This window comes from Cajanus cajan, chromosome 1, assembly GCF_000230855.2.
Source record: "Cajanus cajan strain Asha chromosome 1, NIPB_CcT2T_4, whole genome shotgun sequence".
In the NCBI taxonomy this organism is placed as follows: domain Eukaryota; kingdom Viridiplantae; phylum Streptophyta; class Magnoliopsida; order Fabales; family Fabaceae; genus Cajanus; species Cajanus cajan.
The window spans coordinates 45,408,912-45,418,585 of NC_138517.1; positions in this window are offsets into that span (position 1 = coordinate 45,408,912).

Genomic DNA, 9,674 nt, shown 5'->3' on the forward strand with positions numbered 1-9,674 from the left:
ATTAAATAGTTTATTCAAGATTAAAGATAAAAGAACTCGTAAATTAGATTTAAATAGATCTTTGATCAGATTCATAAAATTTATTGATGAGGAATGAAAAGAATTCAAATTGATTAATAAATATGACAGTATCAGATGAAATTTCTAAAATATTAAACCAATAAAAAATAAGTAAGGCAAATACTATATAAAAAAGTATATACACCTAGTAGAATTAGAAGGAACACCTTGAAGATTTTGACACTCAAGATAAAATATTAAATTTATGTGAAAAATAATCAGAACTTCTTGTAAATGCACCAATATCTGGATATTCTTTTAAAAGATATGTCTTACCTAATATTCAATTCAAGTAATGAAATTTAGAAATTCCATCTATTGTTAATGCTAATGGAATTATAGAATGAAAATTGATGATATGACCGATCATTTACTTCTTGGAGACACTAATGAAATAGTTATGGCTGCCTAAGCTTACAAAATAAAAAATTTAGAAGAACAAACTATTAAATTAGTAATAACCAATTTTATTGACTCCTTAAAAGGATGGTGGGATAATTATTTAACCCTATAGTAAAATTACCTTATAAAAACTTTAACAAAAATAGAAAATGGTCAACAAATACCTATAGTGGTGGAAAATTTAATAATAGAAATAATTCAAAATATTTTGGGAAATTCTAATAGTTCGGATGCAAAAATCTTTAACTTCAAAACTCAAGATGCCTTACCTTAGGAGATTTTAGGTGGTATACTGATAATTTTACGATAATAATTTTCACAAGGATAGATTATAAAGAAACTTTTTAGAATATATTACTTCCAAATAATGAATTATAAATCTATGATTTCCTTATTCAAAAACTAGTCAATCAATCAAAACTATAATATATAATCAAAATACGTAAAAGCAATTAAAATCTTTTTGTATCTATCATAATTAAAATAATAAATAATTTCATAATTTTTCTTTAATTATTGTTCTTTCCACAGATCAGTCAAGGGGGACGATCTGCTGGAGAAGATTGACGAGCCTCCTTCGCTGGGTACCTCGGTTGTCCCGAAGTGGGGGTGGTACCTGCAAAAGAGACTCCGATGCTTAAGTTAGTATTTGTGGGTGTGTGGGTCTCGTATATGTAGTGCACGAACCATAGTGTGAATTAGGGTTTATCTTAGGCCTGAGGTCAATTTTGATCCGTGCAGATAGTGGGCCTTTGTTTTGGCCAATGTCTTGTAGCGCTCATCTGGTGTCATTTTGCGCTTCAGTGTCGAGCTCAAGCTCGGTTCCGCGACATGGATAGTACAATTAACAAAACAATCATAATCATTTCAAGAAAATCTTTCATATAATTACAAAATATAATTATTTAATTAAAATATTATTTTAATATTTTAAAAAAATTCAGAATGATACTATTTTTGTCATCAATATGGCAATGAAAAATCAATTTCTCCTTCTCACATTAACACAAGACATATTGAAAAGTGAAGACGACTTCCGAGAAACTAGTAAAAATCTTCTTTTAAAACCTTTAGCAAAAGGAAGCCTTTTAAAGCAAATAACATCCTAATATAAAAAAGAATCAAAGAAAGTCTAAATAAAAATAATAATAACAACAACAACAACAATAACAATAACAATAACAATAACAATAACAATAATAACAACAACAACAATAATAATAATAATAACAATACTAACAATATTAATAATAACAACAATAACAATAATAATATTGTTATTGTTGTTATTATTATTATTGTTACTCTTATTATTACTATTATTATTATTGTTATTGTTATTGTTGTTAGTATTATTATTATTGTAGTTATTATTATTATTATTATTATTTTTAATACTACAACGACCACTATTATTATTATTATCAATTGTTTCCTCAAGTAGCTAATTAAATAGTTTATTCAAGATTAAAGATAAAAGAACTCGTAAATTAGATTTAAATAGATCTTTGATCAGATTCATAAAATTTATTGATGAGGAATGAAAAGAATTCAAATTGATTAATAAATATGACAGTATCAGATGAAATTTCTAAAATATTAAACCAATAAAAAATAAGTAAGGCAAATACTATATAAAAAAGTATATACACCTAGTAGAATTAGAAGGAACACCTTGAAGATTTTGACACTCAAGATAAAATATTAAATTTATGTGAAAAATAATCAGAACTTCTTGTAAATGCACCAATATCTGGATATTCTTTTAAAAGATATGTCTTACCTAATATTCAATTCAAGTAATGAAATTTAGAAATTCCATCTATTGTTAATGCTAATGGAATTATAGAATGAAAATTGATGATATGACCGATCATTTACTTCTTGGAGACACTAAATAGTTGTGGCTGCCTAAGCTTACAAAATAAAACATTTAGAAGAACAAACTATTAAATTACTAATAACCAATTTTATTGAATCCTTAAAAGGATGGTGGGATAAATATTTAACCCTATAGTAAAATTACCTTATAAAAACTTTAACAAAAATAGAAAATGGTCAACAAATACCTATACTGGTGGAAAATTTAATAATAGAAATAATTCAAAATATTTTGGGAAATTCTAATAGTTCCGATGCAAAAATCTTTAACTTCAAAACTCAAGATGCCTTACCTTAGGAGATTTTAGGTGGTATACTGATAATTTTATGATAATAATTTTCACAAGGATAGATTATAAAGAAACTTTTTAGAATATATTACTTCCAAATAATGAATTATAAATCTATGATTTCCTTATTCAAAAACTAGTCAATCAATCAAAACTATAATATATAATCAAAATACGTAAAAGCAATTAAAATCTTTTTGTATCTATCATAATTAAAATAATAAATAATTTCATAATTTTTCTTTAATTATTGTTCTTACCAGAGATCAGTCAAGGGGGACGATTTGCTGGAGAAAATTGACGAGCCTCCTTCGCTGGGTACCTCGGTTGTCCTGAAGTGGGGGTGGTACCTGCAAAAGAGACTCCGATGCTTAAGTTAGTATTTGTGGGCGTGTGGGTCTCGTATATGTAGTGCACGAACCATAGTGTGAATTAGGGTTTATCTTAGGCCTGAGGTCAATTTTGATCCGTGCAGATAGTGGGCCTTTGTTTTGGCCAATGTCTTGTAGCGCTCATCTGGTGTCATTTTGCGCTTCAGTGTCGAGCTCAAGCTCGGTTCCGCGACATGGATAGTACAATTAACAAAACAATCATAATCATTTCAAGAAAATCTTTCATATAATTACAAAATATAATTATTTAATTAAAATATTATTTTAATATTTTAAAAAAATTCAGAATGATACTATTTTTGTCATCAATATGGCAATGAAAAATCAATTTCTCCTTCTCACATTAACACAAGACATATTGAAAAGTGAAGACGACTTCCGAGAAACTAGTAAAAATCTTCTTTTAAAACCTTTAGCAAAAGGAAGCCTTTTAAAGAAAATAACATCCTAATATAAAAAAGAATCAAAGAAAGTCTAAATAAAAATAATAACAACAACAACAACAACAATAACAATAACAATAACAATAACAATAATAACAACAACAACAATAATAATAATAATAACAATACTAACAATATTAATAATAACAACAATAACAATAATATTATTATTATTGTTACTCTTATTATTTCTATTATTATTATTGTTATTGTTATTGTTGTTAGTATTATTATTATTGTAGTTATTATTATTATTATTATTATTTTTAATACTACAACGACCACTATTATTATTATTATCAATTGTTTCCTCAAGTAGCTAATTAAATAGTTTATTCAAGATTAAAGATAAAAGAACTCGTAAATTAGATTTAAATAGATCTTTGATCAGATTCATAAAATTTATTGATGAGGAATGAAAAGAATTCAAATTGATTAATAAATATGACAGTATCAGATGAAATTTCTAAAATATTAAACCAATAAAAAATAAGTAAGGCAAATACTATATAAAAAAGTATATACACCTAGTAGAATTAGAAGGAACACCTTGAAGATTTTGACACTCAAGATAAAATATTAAATTTATGTGAAAAATAATCAGAACTTCTTGTAAATGCACCAATATCTGGATATTCTTTTAAAAGATATGTCTTACCTAATATTCAATTCAAGTAATGAAATTTAGAAATTCCATCTATTGTTAATGCTAATGGAATTATAGAATGAAAATTGATGATATGACCGATCATTTACTTCTTGGAGACACTAAATAGTTATGGCTGCCTAAGCTTACAAAATAAAAAATTTAGAAGAACAAACTATTAAATTACTAATAACCAATTTTATTGAATCCTTAAAAGGATGGTGGGATAATTATTTAACCCTATAGTAAAATTACCTTATAAAAACTTTAACAAAAATAGAAAATGGTCAACAAATACCTATACTGGTGGAAAATTTAATAATAGAAATAATTCAAAATATTTTGGGAAATTCTAATAGTTCCGATGCAAAAATCTTTAACTTCAAAACTCAAGATGCCTTACCTTAGGAGATTTTAGGTGGTATACTGATAATTTTACGATAATAATTTTCACAAGGATAGATTATAAAGAAACTTTTTAGAATATATTACTTCCAAATAATGAATTATAAATCTATGATTTCCTTATTCAAAAACTAGTCAATCAATCAAAACTATAATATATAATCAAAATACGTAAAAGCAATTAAAATCTTTTTGTATCTATCATAATTAAAATAATAAATAATTTCATAATTTTTCTTTAATTATTGTTCTTACCAGAGATCAGTCAAGGGGGACGATCTGCTGGAGAAGATTGACGAGCCTCATTCGCTGGGTACCTCGGTTGTCCCGAAGTGGGGGTGGTACCTGCAAAAGAGACTCCGATGCTTAAGTTAATATTTGTGGGTGTGTGGGTCTCGTATATGTAGTGCACGAACCATAGTGTGAATTAGGATTTATCTTAGGCCTGAGGTCAATTTTGATCCGTGCAGATAGTGGGCCTTTGTTTTGGCCAATGTCTTGTAGCGCTCATCTGGTGTCATTTTGCGCTTCAGTGTCGAGCTCAAGCTCGGTTCCGCGACATGGATAGTACAATTAACAAAACAATCATAATCATTTCAAGAAAATCTTTCATATAATTACAAAATATAATTATTTAATTAAAATATTATTTTAATATTTTAAAAAAATTCAGAATGATACTATTTTTGTCATCAATATGGCAATGAAAAATCAATTTCTCCTTCTCATATTAACACAAGACATATTGAAAAGTGAAGACGACTTCCGAGAAACTAGTAAAAATCTTCTTTTAAAACCTTTAGCAAAAGGAAGCCTTTTAAAGCAAATAACATCCTAATATAAAAAAGAATCAAAGAAAGTCTAAATAAAAATAATAATAACAACAACAACAACAATAACAATAACAATAACAATAACAATAACAATAATAACAACAACAACAATAATAATAATAATAACAATACTAACAATATTAATAATAACAACAATAACAATAATAATATTGTTATTGTTGTTATTATTATTATTGTTACTCTTATTATTACTATTATTATTATTGTTATTGTTATTGTTGTTAGTATTATTATTATTGTAGTTATTATTATTATTATTATTATTTTTAATACTACAACGACCACTATTATTATTATTATCAATTGTTTCCTCAAGTAGCTAATTAAATAGTTTATTCAAGATTAAAGATAAAAGAACTCGTAAATTAGATTTAAATAGATCTTTGATCAGATTCATAAAATTTATTGATGAGGAATGAAAAGAATTCAAATTGATTAATAAATATGACAGTATCAGATGAAATTTCTAAAATATTAAACCAATAAAAAATAAGTAAGGCAAATACTATATAAAAAAGTATATACACCTAGTAGAATTAGAAGGAACACCTTGAAGATTTTGACACTCAAGATAAAATATTAAATTTATGTGAAAAATAATCAGAACTTCTTGTAAATGCACCAATATCTGGATATTCTTTTAAAAGATATGTCTTACCTAATATTCAATTCAAGTAATGAAATTTAGAAATTCCATCTATTGTTAATGCTAATGGAATTATAGAATGAAAATTGATGATATGACCGATCATTTACTTCTTGGAGACACTAAATAGTTATGGCTGCCTAAGCTTACAAAATAAAAAATTTAGAAGAACAAACTATTAAATTACTAATAACCAATTTTATTGAATCCTTAAAAGGATGGTGGGATAATTATTTAACCCTATAGTAAAATTACCTTATAAAAACTTTAACAAAAATAGAAAATGGTCAACAAATACCTATACTGGTGGAAAATTTAATAATAGAAATAATTCAAAATATTTTGGGAAATTCTAATAGTTCCGATGCAAAAATCTTTAACTTCAAAACTCAAGATGCCTTACCTTAGGAGATTTTAGGTGGTATACTGATAATTTTACGATAATAATTTTCACAAGGATAGATTATAAAGAAATTTTTTAGAATATATTACTTCCAAATAATGAATTATAAATCTATGATTTCCTTATTCAAAAACTAGTCAATCAATCAAAACTATAATATATAATCAAAATACGTAAAAGCAATTAAAATCTTTTTGTATCTATCATAATTAAAATAATAAATAATTTCATAATTTTTCTTTAATTATTGTTCTTACCAGAGATCAGTCAAGGGGGACGATCTGCTGGAGAAGATTGACGAGCCTCCTTCGCTGGGTACCTCGGTTGTCCCGAAGTGGGGGTGGTACCTGCAAAAGAGACTCCGATGCTTAAGTTAGTATTTGTGGGTGTGTGGGTCTCGTATATGTAGTGCACGAACCATAGTGTGAATTAGGGTTTATCTTAGGCCTGAGGTCAATTTTGATCCGTGCAGATAGTGGGCCTTTGTTTTGGCCAATGTCTTGTAGCGCTCATCTGGTGTCATTTTGCGCTTCAGTGTCGAGCTCAAGCTCGGTTCCGCGACATGGATAGTACAATTAACAAAACAATCATAATCATTTCAAGAAAATCTTTCATATAATTACAAAATATAATTATTTAATTAAAATATTATTTTAATATTTTAAAAAAATTCAGAATGATACTATTTTTGTCATCAATATGGCAATGAAAAATCAATTTCTCCTTCTCACATTAACACAAGACATATTGAAAAGTGAAGACGACTTCCGAGAAACTAGTAAAAATCTTCTTTTAAAACCTTTAGCAAAAGGAAGCCTTTTAAAGCAAATAACATCCTAATATAAAAAAGAATCAAAGAAAGTCTAAATAAAAATAATAATAACAACAACAACAACAATAACAATAACAATAACAATAACAATAATAACAACAACAACAATAATAATAATAATAACAATACTAACAATATTAATAATAACAACAGTAACAATAATATTATTATTATTGTTACTCTTATTATTTCTATTATTATTATTGTTATTGTTATTGTTGTTAGTATTATTATTATTGTAGTTATTATTATTATTATTGTTATTATTTTTAATACTACAACGACCACTATTATTATTATTATCAATTGTTTCCTCAAGTAGCTAATTAAATAGTTTATTCAAGATTAAAGATAAAAGAACTCGTAAATTAGATTTAAATAGATCTTTGATCAGATTCATAAAATTTATTGATGAGGAATGAAAAGAATTCAAATTGATTAATAAATATGATAGTATCAGATGAAATTTCTAAAATATTAAACCAATAAAAAATAAGCAAGGCAAATACTATATAAAAAAGTATATACACCTAGTAGAATTAGAAGGAACACCTTGAAGATTTTGACACTCAAGATAAAATATTAAATTTATGTGAAAAATAATCAGAACTTCTTGTAAATGCACCAATATCTGGATATTCTTTTAAAAGATATGTCTTACCTAATATTCAATTCAAGTAATGAAATTTAGAAATTCCATCTATTGTTAATGCTAATGGAATTATAGAATGAAAATTGATGATATGACCGATCATTTACTTCTTGGAGACACTAATGAAATAGTTATGGCTGCCTAAGCTTACAAAATAAAAAATTTAGAAGAACAAACTATTAAATTAGTAATAACCAATTTTATTGAATCCTTAAAAGGATGGTGGGATAATTATTTAACCCTATAGTAAAATTACCTTATAAAAACTTTAACAAAAATAGAAAATGGTCAACAAATACCTATAGTGGTGGAAAATTTAATAATAGAAATAATTCAAAATATTTTGGGAAATTCTAATAGTTCGGATGCAAAAATCTTTAACTTCAAAACTCAAGATGCCTTACCTTAGGAGATTTTAGGTGGTATACTGATAATTTTACGATAATAATTTTCACAAGGATAGATTATAAAGAAACTTTTTAGAATATATTACTTCCAAATAATGAATTATAAATCTATGATTTCCTTATTCAAAAACTAGTCAATCAATCAAAACTATAATATATAATCAAAATACGTAAAAGCAATTAAAATCTTTTTGTATCTATCATAATTAAAATAATAAATAATTTCATAATTTTTCTTTAATTATTGTTCTTTCCACAGATCAGTCAAGGGGGACGATCTGCTGGAGAAGATTGACGAGCCTCCTTCGCTGGGTACCTCGGTTGTCCCGAAGTGGGGGTGGTACCTGCAAAAGAGACTCCGATGCTTAAGTTAGTATTTGTGGGTGTGTGGGTCTCGTATATGTAGTGCACGAACCATAGTGTGAATTAGGGTTTATCTTAGGCCTGAGGTCAATTTTGATCCGTGCAGATAGTGGGCCTTTGTTTTGGCCAATGTCTTGTAGCGCTCATCTGGTGTCATTTTGCGCTTCAGTGTCGAGCTCAAGCTCGGTTCCGCGACATGGATAGTACAATTAACAAAACAATCATAATCATTTCAAGAAAATCTTTCATATAATTACAAAATATAATTATTTAATTAAAATATTATTTTAATATTTTAAAAAAATTCAGAATGATACTATTTTTGTCATCAATATGGCAATGAAAAATCAATTTCTCCTTCTCACATTAACACAAGACATATTGAAAAGTGAAGACGACTTCCGAGAAACTAGTAAAAATCTTCTTTTAAAACCTTTAGCAAAAGGAAGCCTTTTAAAGCAAATAACATCCTAATATAAAAAAGAATCAAAGAAAGTCTAAATAAAAATAATAATAACAACAACAACAACAATAACAATAACAATAACAATAACAATAATAACAACAACAACAATAATAATAATAATAACAATACTAACAATATTAATAATAACAACAGTAACAATAATATTATTATTATTGTTACTCTTATTATTTCTATTATTATTATTGTTATTGTTATTGTTGTTAGTATTATTATTATTGTAGTTATTATTATTATTATTGTTATTATTTTTAATACTACAACGACCACTATTATTATTATTATCAATTGTTTCCTCAAGTAGCTAATTAAATAGTTTATTCAAGATTAAAGATAAAAGAACTCGTAAATTAGATTTAAATAGATCTTTGATCAGATTCATAAAATTTATTGATGAGGAATGAAAAGAATTCAAATTGATTAATAAATATGATAGTATCAGATGAAATTTCTAAAATATTAAACCAATAAAAAATAAGCAAGGCAAATACTATATAAAAAAGTATATACACCT